This window comes from Megascapheus bottae, chromosome 13 (assembly GCF_031878675.1).
Source record: "Megascapheus bottae isolate mThoBot1 chromosome 13, mThoBot2.hap1, whole genome shotgun sequence".
NCBI lineage: Eukaryota > Metazoa > Chordata > Mammalia > Rodentia > Geomyidae > Megascapheus > Megascapheus bottae.
In genome coordinates, this window is record NC_143521.1 from 34,420,433 (window position 1) to 34,433,499 (window position 13,067).

Sequence of the window (13,067 nt, forward strand, 5' to 3'; positions counted from 1 at the left end):
GAGATAAGAGGATTACGGTTCAGAGCCAGCCCAGGCAGAAAAATTCATGAATAAAGTACTCAGTCGGATAAAGCTGAAAGTGGATTTGTGGATCAAATGGTACAATATTGTTTTCATAAAAGACTTCCTCATTTTGGGCCTGGAGTTTGGCCTAGTGATAGAGTGATTGCCTAGCATGCATGACCCAGGTTTGATTCCTCTAACCAGAAATGGTGCTGTTGAGAAAGTCCAAGGGACAGTGTTCAGGCCCTGAGTTCAAGGCCCAAGACAAATAAAAAAAAAAAGTAGAAAAAAGACTTCCTCATTTAAATAATTTTCTTTTCTTTTTCTTCTTTTCTTGGGGTTGTATTTTATTGCCAGAATATTATATGGAGAGGTTACAGTTATATTTGTCAAGAAGTGGGTGCATTACTTCTCAAACCTTCATATCACCTCTCATGTTTTTGTCTCCCTTTCCCTCTTCCCCACTCAGTCATCTTGTTTTCCTCCTTCTCTTCCCTATTTCAAATAGACAAAAAGTATATACACAATATATCAGGTAACAAAGTCAGATACAGTAATCACATTAGATTAACCATAAGTGGAAAAAAAGAGAAGAGAAATAACTTCACATAGTACATTAAGAACAACAATCACAGAGATAGACTTCTTGTTTCCATAATCTAGAGCTCATTTCGTTTAGCCTCATTCTGTATGAACATATGTACATAGGTTTTGAGGTATTGTGAGCCTCTGCTAGAGGTATTCTAGATGTGTAATAATTATTACCTCTTCTTATCCAACAAACTTGTATGCGTGTGTGCGTACAAACACACACACACGAGCGCACACACACACACACACTCATTTACCACAGACGGAAATAGAAATAAAAATAGAGATGCAGTTAGGAAAGGCCCACTGTGAGATTACAGAGGGCTAGGAAACTGGTTCTTAATCTTCAATTTCTAAAATATGAATCAATAACTAAATATTTCTCCTTTTTTAGAAAATGAAATGTCCCTTGACCCATTTGAGTCTATAAACAGTAAAGATATAGTAACTACAATATAGCTATGCATAAATGGATAATAAACATACTTTAAGGCTTACTTTAGTGAGAGTAGTTTGGTATTATAAATTGCTGGAATAATATTACTTGCATTCATTAAGATTACATAGTCACTTTGTATAATATGCTTTATGAGTTGTGATTGTAGCGGTTTGCTCTGCTTCTGACTCATTATTTGAAGAACATTTGTAAGTATGTGGCAAAAGTTTTTCAGGTTTGTTTTAAAGTATTTTATAAGTTCATGAGGCTAAGTACAAAGAAAACTCAATAGCCATTAATAAACAAAGCAACATATTACTCTTCAACTGTGTTCTTTTGTGGTATCTTTCATGCAGATATTTGTCTCTAATGTTTTAAAGTATGGGATTATGCTTGCAGCATTAATTTTGGATCAATAATAATTCATATTTTCCTACTTAGAAAATGACTGAGTTTGAGTTTGAAAATGAATTTAAACAGTTATAGAACAAATAAAGATAATTACTGTTTATATGTGAGTTTCACTGCAATGACTGTCAATTTCTAGATTATTCTAATAATGTGTACTGTCAGTCTTTCTTCAGTAAATTAAGGGGGAATGACACATATCAGTTAGAATGATCATCCAAATCATTTGATAGATCTCAAGTTACATGAGAAAGTGTTATGTCACTGAGGAAAGATGTCTGAAAGATGATTGAAAGATGGCATCAGTGTCACCCTTCCAATACTCCCTCCCATGTCACTCAAGTTACAATAGTAAAGAAAAAATGGTTGTTGATTCTTCTTTGAAGTCTCACATTCCAGATACAATCTTTCTATGACAAGTTGAGGCAAGTGAAGGGAGATTTACTGTCTTTGGAGTATCTGCTCTGTGTTGGGAACCTGAGATGAATTCAGTATGAATAATATAGTTTTACTAATAGTTAGAAAAATGGATGTTTCATCTTGTAGATTAACTCCTCAAACTCCTAAACTTATAATTTTAGAACTGATTTTTTTGGGGGTGCCCCTATCAGTGTAGTCAGTCTTTTATTTTTCACTTATTCTGAGCTACTCTGATGACAATCTGATTTTTCATATTCTATTAGTAGAACATGTTTACTTCATAAAAGATAAGCAGGGGCCTGAATTATCTTCCACTTCACTCTGTTTGAAGTACCAAATACTAGGCCATATTACTCAGTAATAGTATAAGAACATTGTCTTTGTTATTTCATTTTGTTTCCTTTGATTACAAAGTTAATTTTAGTTCAGGTGAAATATTTTAAAGTGGTTTTAAAAATCACTTTTAGGGCTTGGAATGCATCTGAAGTATTTGAGTGTCTGCCTAGAAACTCTGAGTTCAAACCACAGTACTTAAAAAAAGTGAATAAAACACATAATGTTGACTTTATAGAAGAAGAGTTGGTAAACCTTAGCCATAATAGTGGATAATGCCTCATTTATTTATACATTATCTATGGTTGCTTTTATGCAACAATGGAAGAATTAAGCAAGTGTAACAGAATCCAATGGATAAAGCCAAAGTCTTTATTATCTAGTAATTTACACAAGAATTTAGCCAATTTTTGTTTCAGAAATAACTTCAGTATGCCAATTAAAAAGTCCTTCATTAAAAAACACATTTTCTTTAAAAATTATCTTTGGAAGATAAGATACAGGCTAACGAGAGTTTCATGTGAAGTAATGCAATTAGTTTTATGCTGAACTTCAAAATCTTCTTCCAAAGATATATTAATCAAAGCTATGTCCTCTTTTAAAAAATCTATTAAAAAAGATTTATAGATCTGTTTCATTAATAAAAACACATGCTTCATCAAAACGTCATCTGCTGCAGAGACTGACTCAGTATCATTTACCACTAAAATTGACACAAGATTCCTTAAGCAAAGGTTAAGTGATAAATGTAAATTCTAAAGTAACTTTAATGATTTTCCTTCTGGAGGTAGTAAAACATGTTTCCTCATTATATTTGTTTATGTTAATAAGCATCCTGCATTTAACAACATTTTTCCCAGCACTAAAATCCAGGCAGCCTGTATGAATAATTTCATTGGAATAAATATTTAATTCACCTTGCTCATTACTCATGGGCTTTTTCTGTGCCTTTCAGTGTATGCTTTTCAATTATTAAAATTTACATTCCAAAGAATCACCAGGAATGGCTGATTTAAAATTTCACTGATTAAAGTAGTAGAGTTGCTTAAACTAATATTATAGTGTAAGTTTAATTATGATGTGCATTGCATTAACCATAAATCAAATATCTATATTAATTCAAGTCAGTACTAAAATTACAATTTGAAATTTTAATTCTTATAATTTTTTCCCTTCACTATTCTAAATTTCAATTGTTCATCTTGCTTTGTATTTATAAGAAATTGCTATCATAAAAAATGTGTGTAATTTTGAAATTTGTTTCTATTCATGTTAATAACTAAGATTAGCATATTGTTTTGATATACTGACATTTTATATTAATTTTTTCATATGGTCATTAGAGAAGCCAATGTAATAGATATCATGCAGTCCATTTGTCATACAAGAAAACAGAGAGTTAGAGAACTCTCTGTTAGTTACTGCACAATATTTTATTTATCAGGCTTAAGCCTTTGCTTATAAATGTTTATAAAATAATATTCCAGTTGAAGACTCATTGAAAAGTATTCAACCATTCATGCCATGTACTGCCTCTCCCCCTTTTCCAACTTTGTCTCTAAGGAGAGATGAGGAACATTAGATTTTCTCTCACCTCAAGTGCTTTTGATATAACAAACAGACACTTTTAAAAACTAAAATGACTTGAAATGGTTTCACAATGAAGATTTAGTAAATAGATAGAGATGTTTAACCTAGTTTAAATATTATGCAATGTATAAATGCATAGCAATGTATTTTGTACCCTACAAATATGTGTAATCGTTATACATTAACTAAAATTAAATTTAAATTTAAAAAGGAAAAAAATATATGAAAGAGTAGTAAATCTCCTAAGAGCTTTCTAAAGTCTTGACACCAGCAGAAGAGAGGGGAGGAGATTGTAGGAAGCTGAAAACCAACAGCCATCAGCTAAAACACTCTATATTAAGAGGCACCCACCTATTGTGGGTACACTTCCAGAGGAAGCCTGTGAAATGAATTCCCCAAGAACATCACTTCCCTTCCTCCTTTAGACTTCTGTTAATCACAGATAAACTTTGTCACAATTGAACCATGAGCAGCAAGGTCAGACTGCCATTTATTCTGCTTCAGACATGATATATATATATATATATATATATGTATATATACACACAATGTATATGTATATATGTATATATATAATGTATATGTATATATGCTTATATATGTATATATGTCTATGTATATCTGTATATATATGTATATATATGTATATATATATGTATGTATGTATGTATCGGAATCACTTGTATTCTAAACACTGAATCAGGTTTTAGGGATAAAAGTCATGACTGGGGGCTAGGAGTTTGGCCTAGTGGTAGAGTGCTTGCCTAGCATGCACAAAGACCCAGGTTCGATTCGTTGGAACCACATACATAGAAAAAAGCCAGAAGTGCTGCTGAGGCTCAATTGGTAGAGCTCTAGCTTTGAGAAAATCCAAGGACATTGCTCAGGCCCTGAGCTCAAGCCTAGGACTGCACCCTCCCCCCAGAAAAAGCCATGGCTGACAAGGTTGGCCCGTGCATGATGGAACAGTGTTCTTACTATCATCTTGAAGATATTCCAAAATTGCAATCTTCTTCTCTTAATGATCATGTCAGGTGAAATGTTTATGGGAATTTCTTGAAATATTTTTTTTTCCAGTTCTGGGCTTGAGCTCAGGGCCTGAGCACTGTCCTTGGACTTTCTCAAGGCTAGAGCTCTACCACTTGAGCCTCAGCACCACTTCCGGCTTTTTTCTACGTATGTGGTACCAAGGAATTGAACCCGGGTCTTCATGCATGCTAGGCAAGCACTTTAACCACTAGGCCAAACTCCCGGCCCCGAAGTATTTATTTTTTGATCCAGGACAACAGTACAAGAAGCATTGTATGACACATCAAAATACAGCTCTGACTTCAAATTCCGATTTGCACTCAAGGCCATTATTTAAATGCCACACAGCATGAAGATGTTTCCTTAATCCTTTAAGTTATGTTGATCTGGACTGAAAGACTTGGATGATCAGAATGAATGAGCTCTACAGAAAGTGCCTCAGACCCTTGTAAACTAAGTGCTAACAAAGACATTCACAGTCACTGAGCCTTTCTCTATTATAGAAGTAAAGCAAAAATGTACTTCATTGATTAGATTATTTTCATTATTGTCTAATGGCAAGCTACTACATGGCCTAGTTCTCATTATCATAGTGCGTATGACAATTCCCATTTTGTTTTCTTTTTGGTTCATAGGGTAGTTTTCACCTGCGATCTTTAGATCTTCCTCCTGAATAAACAGGTCTGTAGGCATGAGCCTACCTCAGCCCTGAGCTGTCCAGATGATTTTTAAGTCAAGGTCTTGTTGTTTTTCTTAAGGATTGTGCTAAGGTGATGCTCAGAACAAGCTTCTGAATGGTCAGCTTTTGATCTTCCTTTATTTCCTTCCTAGAATTAAGATACACATCCTGGAGGTACAGAAATGCATGACATGAACGGAACTGGATAGGGACTGCTTTTACCGCTGGTGAAAGTCTTAGACTGCTTATTCCAGAAATTATTTTTTTAATTCTCATGGCTTGAAAATGAGCATGATCACTTTCTTATAAAACACTGTGGAAGCTGGGAGTCAGTGACTCATGACTATAATTCTAGCTACTCAGGAAGCTAAGATCAGAGGATCAAAGCCAACCAAAGAAGAAAATCCTTGTCAGATTCTTATAACTAATTAGCCACCCAGAAACTGGAAGTGGTGCTGTGGCTCAAAGTGGTAGAGCACTCGTTTGGAGCAAGAGCTCAGGGACAGTGCGGAGGCCTTGAATTCAAGCCCCAAGACTGGAAACAAATAAATAACGAGATAAATAAATAAAATAAACTGTATACATCATTGCAAGATTGAAGGATGCTCTGGAAGAAAGAGCTTGCATTTAATGTAACTTGCATTTAATGATGACTAACTGTGATGACCAGATGACTGTAACCCTTATAATATTTTTCTCTCTTAGCTTATTATGAAAGAATAATTTAGGGGTGAAGAACTTTTCTTTATCCAGGGGCCATTTGGATGTTTAAAACATCCTTTGGGAACCATACAAAATTATCAATAAAGGCAAAGGACTGAGGCAACCAATCAGATGAATTTAAAAAGTCATCAATATTTGTCTTGGTATGACAAATGATTCTGTAATCCTTGTTTGCTGTGGACAGGGGATTTCCCAACCCTAAACGGCATCAAATTACATGTCAGTATTTAGTTTTTTCTTAAACTTTAAAAATAATTACATGATTATGAAGAGATTCCCTCAGTCTTCCAGAAATAGTTAAAATACATTCTTTTTTAATGGTTATTATATAAAGAATGAGCCTAAGACTGCTGAACTCTATTTATAACCCTGCTAAAAAAATTTACATGTTTAGAATAGAATCGCATTCAGTTGCCTAGCTTGGCTGGAACTTGTGATTCTTCTTCATCACTTTCTCTAGTTGCTGAGATTGCAGGAATGTATTTTACACTAGGCAAGTTCTAATACACTCTTACTGACACACTGAATTATTAGAAAAGCAGGCATTCCAGAATGTGTGGAAATATACCATAAAAATCTTCCAGAGTGTGTGATGAAAAATGAGTTTTATTACAGAATTTACTACAGCATTGAAAAGAAGTGGACTACTTTGATTATGCTTAAAAAATATCTTAGTGAGAGTAGATAATGCTTACCATATGCTTAGTCGCTGCTTCATTGATTAATTTATTGAGCTGTAGTGACTTCATAGGGTAAAGTTGATTTTTTTGTATTTTCATCATTTGAAAAGCTAATAAGAAGCTGAAATTCTTTTTTTTCTGCTCTTCTGGAATATGTGTGCTTCCTAATGGTTTTTAAATGGCAAATTTTCAAGCATGACCTGAATTTCTTATACCATCAAGATAAAAATTAAAATATCATGAATATTAAAGTCACTATCAGGGTGAAGCCACAAAATGTTTTAGTAAGATTTATAAATTCTAACATATTTTCAGAGTTCATTACTTCCTAGAGATAAACATGTTCTTACAATGTTACTTTGACTTTGATATAGCTTCAGTATTTGGAAAGAATCATTAACCTGATGGATATAGTGTTCTGACTATTTCAAAGTTAGATTCTGAAAGGTAAAAATAATTTTTGCCATGTTTTCTTGTAATACTTGCTCCTACAACCTAGCTACCACAGTCCCCACTGTGGTAGGGACTCTCCCTTTCTCTTTTCTCGGCAAACTTGTGTAAGTTTCCTTCTGTGACTTGATATCAAGATTATTAAGAGAATATAGTTAACTCTGTTAAAAAAAAAAAAAAAAGCCCCAGTTTGGCCTAGTGGCAGAGTGCTTGCCTAGCATGCATGAAGACCCGGGTTCAATTCATCGGTACCCCACATACATAGCAAAAAGCCAGCAGTGGTGCTGAGGCTCAAGTGGTAGAGTGCTAGCCTTGAGAAAGTCCAAGGACAGTGCTCAAGCCCTGAACTCAAGCCCAGGACTGGCGGAAAAAAAAAAAAAAAAGAAGAAGAAAAAAAAAGCCCCAAATTGAACTGGCAGTTATCCACAGAAATATTCAAAGAATAACTCTAAATGCTGAAATTGTAACATAAGTCTAAGGGATTATTTTTCTAAGGGATACCGCTTAAGAACAAAATTTTTATTCCTGTATTATTAAAATACTACAAATATAAACACACCCTCATTTCAAATGTACATTATCAAAGTAAAAATTTGAAATTAAACTGACTTTAGGATTGATAATAACATCTATTAATGAACTAATGTTTTAAACGTCATGGAAATAATCCGTGTTTTTAAACAACTTCAAATTCTCTAAACTGGGAGGTAGGGGTGAGGAACAACATATTTATTACCATCATAAAGTACTTGAGAGATCTCACTATTGTTTTAATTGTTTGCATTCCTTTTCAAATTTTCACACTCTAAAGATGGTTTCTTTGTCCATGGCTTATAGTGGTCACCAGCCATAACAAAGTAAAGACAACAATAACAACAAAACTTGCAACTCAGTTCTTTTTACTTTTCCCGCATTAATTAATTCTCTTATCCCATTCTTCCAAATAAAAAATGTGTCCATAAATTTAATAAACATTATCTGACTGTATGGACTTTATTTTCCTCCTTTGTGGGCTTTGTGTAAATGTTACTGCTAGGACTAATTACATTTCCGCTAATAGTAATCACTTGATAAACACTACTCTCCCGTCCTGCAAGATGTCAACTAGGGCCAAGAACCTAGAGGGAGGAATGAAAGGGACAGGAGACACGAAAAAGGCAGCAAGACAAGCATTCTGATCAAGTTGTGAATTTTATTTTTCACACAGGGGTTTATATGTCTCTTCAGGAGAGGCAAAAGGGGGTTGGGACACCGCTCAGGGTAGGAGGTCAGGTGGTAGTATGTTTACATATCAATACAAGCAGGCATGAGTTGCTTAGTAACCTAATTTACAAAATGTTGCCCTTAAGACAAGGAACTATGCAGGCACATTCTATGCTAAGAATTCAGGGAGGGGGAGAATGTTCCCAACACACTACATCTACTATTTTCATAAAATTCAGCTAGGAAATAAAATGCCATTAAATTTACCTCTCCATCCAGGCATCACTCTCTCATGTCAATAATTCTAGCTACTAGGAAGCTGAGATGAAACAAAAGTTTGAGGTTCAATGCCCACATGAGTAGACAAATACATGAGATTTTTATCTCTAATAAACCAGCAAGATGCCTGAATGTAATGTACACAGCTGAAGCAAGCTTCTGAGGCCCTGAACTTCTAAAATGGTCCTTGGTGGTGTGAGACCTATCTTCCAAAATTAAGACGAAGAAATTTCAAGTACAGCTGATGCCATAAAGAGCAAAAACGTATGTTTTTCACTCCTATGTATTGTCAGAGAAGAATGGAGTGAACCAAACTAGAGATTTTGAAGAGCCATAATCAAGAACATCTAAAAATATGTAGGGAGTTGGTGGGGGACGAACAATCATTGGGTAGGAAGATTCTGGTTCTACAGTACAGAATTCTGAAAAGTTCAAATAATAGCGAGGAATCCTTCTCTTGTTCTCAGCCAAAGATTGATCATAGTAATGACACTGGCACAAGGCTGTTCTTCAGACAGGCCTATTTTGAGAACAGCGTTCTCAGTTTAGAGGCACAGGCACAGTAATTAGGGCTAAAACTTCCTTAAAACTTAATCGTTCACCCATTACACTTGTAGCACTAATCTTAATGATATATTATTTTAGAGTTATTTGTGAAAGCACAGTAACCATTAGAAGACAGTCCATATCACTTGTCCATTTTATTCTCAGCACTTATATTTTCACATGGAATAGGGCTTAATAAATGTACAGTGAAAGAGTAATCTACATGCAAGAATAAGCCTGATGGAATGAAAACATCAGCAGGAGCTATTTATGCATGTGAGACATAAAATACCGAAGGAAAGTCAGAAATATGACAGAATAGTTAACCCATTTCAAAAAGGAGCACTATATTGAAGAACCAAAAATCATCTGCTATTAAAAATGTCTCTGACAATTAGTGGATCTACCTGGATGAGCAAATTTTTCATGGGAATTAGTCTCTTCTTCAGCTTAATCTTTTGGATTCCCTGATTTTTATGTAACTATTTCCCAACATGTGTATGCATACATTTTATGTATGTATGTATGTATGTATGTATGTATGTATGTATGTATGTATGTGTGTATTGCCAGTTCTGGGGCTTGAACTCAGGGCATGGGCACTCTCCTTAGGCATTCTCAAGGCTAGTGCTCTACTACTTGAATCACAGCACCACTTCTAGCTTTTTCTGTATATGTGGTACTGAAGAATCAAATCCAGAGATTTGTGCGTGGTAGGCAAGCATTCTATCACTACGTCATGCTCCTGTCCCCATTTTGTTTCTTATAGTGAGGGAATCAGAGTGTCACTATTTTTTTCTGATGATGAGAATATGCCTACCACATTAAATAGTCTATCAGGAAAATAGAAAAGGTTAATGGAGAAATTACATAATGTGAAATTGCTTCTGAAATGCTCATGGTCACATGCATGTTAGCTAACCAAATGTCCCCATACTTTTAGGCTAACCTGTAAACTGAAATTGTAAAATAATGGAAAAATCAAAGTATCTTATTAACTTGAATAAATATAGAGTGATAATATACAGTAAGTTATTTATAAGATTGATTAAAGAGATACAAATACAAATAGAAATGTCAATTTGATCTGAGTGCATTACAGAAATGTAGGGAAATATTGCAATGAAACTCTTTATGCTATTTTCTTTAAAAAATAGTGTAAAATTGAATCAAACAACAGATTTTAGCACATTGAAATCTCCTATAATTTGTACATGTCTTGTAACAACTGTGCTGCTATAAATTTTCTTGTAAAAATATCTGCTCTTCCGCCAGAAAGGAAGCAAGTATTAGTACTTTTCTCATTTAAATGGTCTAAAGACCTTTACTGTTTTCATAGTAAACTTTAATTAATATTATCATTATCTCTTCCTTCTAGTTTTTTATTCCACCATTCTCATCATTTTCTATTACATATATTTTATGACAACAAATGATTTTTTATATTTGCATAATTATGTATACTATTCAATGATACTGTACTGGAATTTATTAAGCATTTCCATGTGTCATTTCTGAATCCTACAAACTCAGGGAGAGCAGAAATCATGTACAAGTTATTTATTATTTTGCACAGAAGAGTTTCTGAACTTAGCTAGTTTTCATTTGTGCAAACTAATGAATTTGATTCTTGCACAAAGGCAAGTTACGTAGGTCATATTTATCAGTTCCATGTAGCAGCCACTTAAATTCTTTAGCGTCATATCTTTTTTATCCTCCCTCTAGTCCTAGCTTGTTGGTTTATCCTAGGCATTTCTAAGCATTGTCTTCTTATCAGATGTTCTCTCTGAATATGACTTCATCTAGAGAGCTCATCAAACCTTATAGGGGCTGACCTCTAAAGTTCAATCAATATGTGGGAACCAGCAAAGTAACCTGCATCTATAATCTTTAGAATTATGAGTAGCAAAGGTTGATGCAAACATCTGGTACACAAAAGCTACATACAACATGCACAGGTAACAAATCTTTTCTGACACTCTTTTGTCACTTGGGTATAAACCTTGTTACCAGTTAGGTAGCCCACCTCATACAATGCCAACCATCTGGGTACAACTGTGCACTACTGAGTTCCATTGCCTGAGAGCTGTGTTTATTATCACTACTCAGAAACTCATTCAAAAACAGTGGCCACCATGCAAATGCTGAATTGTCCCCATAGGAATGGTGGCAGGAAGCTCTAGAGACCTCAATATATGGATGAAAACAAAGAAAGATTATTATCACCTCTATCCTGCATATAGTGCTGAAATTAAAATTTGAGAGAATCTAGTCAAAGATGGCATATTTTTAGACTAAGACAGTTTAACCATAATTGGCAACTGTAGCCTTTCTCTGATTTCTTTGCTGTGATTCAGACTCAGTAACAGAGAGGTCTTGTCTATGGAAGGGCTCTGTTATGCATTCATACAACTCTGCATAACGATTGCAGGTTTCTAGGCAGCCTTCTTTGTTTTTAGAATATTTATATTATCTTTAACTAGGTTATAAAGGGGTCGTCATTCCACAAAGCACTTTATGAATACAATGCATTTTGATGAGCATCATCCCTTTCTGCTACTAAAGAGGATGTAGTTACTTGAAAGGCAATATCCATTAGCATTTCATGTGTCTTACTGCTTATGAGGTTCTTTAGGGAACTGAGGCTCATTTGATCTTCACAATACTGAGCTTAAAAAAAATCATTCATATCTTTTATCAAGTTTTAGACCTTTATATCATGTTACTTTCTGTGAAGATATATTTCTTTCTCTTTTTTTTTGCCAGTCCTGGGCTTGAGTTCAGGGCCTGAGCACTGTCCTTGGACTTTCTCAAGGCTAGAGCTGTACCACTCAAGCCTCAGCACCACTTCTGGCTTTTTTTCTATGTATGTGGTACCAAGGTATTCAACCCGGGCCTTCATGCATGCTAGGCAAGTACTCTACCATGAGGCCAAACTCCCAGCCCTGTATTTGTTATGACAAACAAAATAAAACTATCTCAGTTCAAAATAAATGCAATCAACTATCCCTTTTATTGCTTTGATTCATGTACAAGATTTCACAGATTTGATGAAGAAAACTAAAACTTTTCTTTAGGGAGAATAAGAATTTCTACTTTGATATTCTCTCTCAGATTATTTTCTCTACTAATCTGTTCTCTACCTATGTCATGTCATCTAGTGAATGTCAGTGCTAGAGTATCACGTGCACTTCTCGTCCAGCAAGAAAGAATGCACGACACACAGGTTACAGCTAAAGCAGGATCCTTTATTCTTCTCTCTCTTCTTCTTCTTCTCTCTGAGGCGTCTCCTTCCCCTTCCTCCTCTCCTGAGGCTATATACAGGCAGTGGGCCAATCAATTCATGCCAGCTCACCCAGGCCCTCCGATCATGGCTTCACACGCTCCAGTCATGCACCCTTCATGCATCCGGCCACGCAGAGACCAGGCTTCTGCTAACAATGGCAGCACTCCCCAAAATGGATGCCGGCCTTCATCCGGTCATGTGGTGGATATCCCTGAGTCACACAGCCACCAGCACCTCAGGCGGCCCCACAGTGAAAGGGGGACGCGCGCTTCCAGGTCCCGCCACCACACGGGAGGGGCGGGGCCCCCCACAGCTTCCCCTCTTTTATTTTATTGAAGCAAGGGACCGTGCCTGTCTTAGGTGGAGGAGTCAGGACATATCCTTACCCGTCATTGAAATGCTGCAAGGCTC